This window comes from Schistocerca piceifrons, unplaced genomic scaffold (assembly GCF_021461385.2).
Source record: "Schistocerca piceifrons isolate TAMUIC-IGC-003096 unplaced genomic scaffold, iqSchPice1.1 HiC_scaffold_1094, whole genome shotgun sequence".
NCBI lineage: Eukaryota > Metazoa > Arthropoda > Insecta > Orthoptera > Acrididae > Schistocerca > Schistocerca piceifrons.
The window spans coordinates 162501-165000 of NW_025726901.1; positions in this window are offsets into that span (position 1 = coordinate 162501).

Genomic DNA, 2500 nt, shown 5'->3' on the forward strand with positions numbered 1-2500 from the left:
ACAATGACATGAGTCAAAGACACAGGTCTGACACAAGCATAGAATTGGAGCGCCGCCTCTAATAAGCCAAAGGTGCATCCTGACGTGACAAATCTGATCATGTCACAAGCATTCACTTACTATAATCACTATCAACGAACCTGCCGCCCCCGCCCCCCCCTACACCTTTCCTTACAACAACGTGTAACCTAACCTAACCTAACCTATGTTGTACCTTAACCTAACCTATGTTGTACCTTAACCTAACCTATGTTGTACCTTAACCTAACCTATGTTGTACCTTAACCTAACCTATGTTGTGCCTTAACCTAACCTATGTTGTGCCTTAACCTAACCTATGTTGTGCCTTAACCTAACCTATGTTGTGCCTTAACCTAACCTATGTTGTGCCTTAACCTAACCTATGTTGTGCCTTAACCTAACCTATGTTGTGCCTTAACCTAACCTATGTTGTGCCTTAACCTAACCTATGTTGTGCCTTAACCTAACCTATGTTGTGCCTTAACCTAACCCATGTTGTGCCTTAACCTAACCCATGTTGTGCCTTAACCTAACCCATGTTGTGCCTTAACCTAACCCATGTTGTGCCTTAACCTAACCCATGTTGTGCCTTAACCTAACCCATGTTGTGCCTTAACCTAACCCATGTTGTGCCTTAACCTAACCCATGTTGTGCCTTAACCTAACCCATGTTGTGCCTTAACCTAACCCATGTTGTGCCTTAACCTAACCCATGTTGTGCCTTAACCTAACCCATGTTGTGCCTTAACCTAACCCATGTTGTGCCTTAACCTAACCCATGTTGTGCCTTAACCTAACCCATGTTGTGCCTTAACCTAACCCATGTTGTGCCTTAACCTAACCTATGTTGTGCCTTAACCTAACCTATGTTGTGCCTTAACCTAACCCATGTTGTGCCTTAACCTAACCCATGTTGTGCCTTAACCTAACCCATGTTGTGCCTTAACCTAACCCATGTTGTGCCTTAACCTAACCCATGTTGTGCCTTAACCTAACCCATGTTGTGCCTTAACCTAACCCATGTTGTGCCTTAACCTAACCCATGTTGTGCCTTAACCTAACCCATGTTGTGCCTTAACCTAACCCATGTTGTGCCTTAACCTAACCCATGTTGTGCCTTAACCTAACCCATGTTGTGCCTTAACCTAACCCATGTCGTGCCTTAACCTAACCCATGTCGTGCCTTAACCTAACCCATGTCGTGCCTTAACCTAACCCACGTCGTGCCTTAACCTAACCCACGTTGTCGCCTAACGTAACCCACGTTGTCGCCTAAACCTGCTCTGTAATTGTTATACGACTCGTTCAATTAGTGTAGTGTTGCCCACCCGCAACCCTCGCAATATAGTTCGCTACTCGCACTCCCCGCTCCCCTGTGTATCGCTTCATGTTAAACACCTTGCAAGTCTTGCTCACTTTCCACATGCTCCTGCTGTACACTGTAATGTGGATGGCAGCAGGACGTACATGCCGCCCCTCCCCACGTCCCCACCTTGCCCCCTGCCTTCGCAAGCTGGTTGGTGAGAACTTTGCATGTTCAATGCCCTCCGCATGCGACGTACTCAGGCTACGTTGTGGTGCGGCCTGTGTCAACTGTCCGCTAATGTCGTACGCGTAAACCACAATCTGTACTGCACATTCGTCCTTATGTACTGAATGATACATCGTGGCACATGTGTGACCGTACAACGACTGCGCCCAAAAACGGCGGACCATACAGTGCAAATATTGTGCACGCAGCTACGTGTCGTCTCCCTATGAGAGCTGGATTGCAGTGTGGTACGCCATAGAGACGTGTGGGAGGAACGGACGCCGTGGATGGCGATCAGCATGAGCTGTCTGTTGATGTATTCGGACCTAGTCGTCTCTCCTCACACACCGTGATGGCATGGTGCACCGCGTTCCATATCTGCGACATGCTACAGAGGCCGGTTGACAGTCGTTCGAGCAATGGACATCGCATACGTACGGGGGCCACCTTCCACGTATTGTCTAGGCGTGCACATTTTGTTGCGTGTATGTGGGCAGACGTAGTGTGGCGTGACACCTGACACAGGCATGCAATAATCGTGGAAGTTGCAAATGGCGATGGACGCCTGCGTTTTCTGGTGAAGTTACGCAAATGAACAAATGGTAACCTGTTGTGGTGCGGTTGTTCTCGCTAGGGGTGAATCGGTGATGGCGACGATAGGTTGAGGTACTAACCGGTTGTTCCAGCGATACCCACCATGCCGACGAAACTGAACGGCATCTGGGTGTGAAGCGATACGCGGCGGTGGCTGGGTGGGACCGTCCCCGGCCGGTGAGGGGGCGCCTCCCGGCGTGCTGGCCGCGCGGTGCGTGGGCGCACGCGCTACAGCCGGCTGGTGGGGGCGGCCAGTGGCAGGCGCGCCGGCCGACGGACGCGGCAGGCGTCGCAGCTGCGCGCCGGCGCACCCTGCGCGCGGCGCCGTGCGGCCAAAGTAGGTCCTCGCGGGCC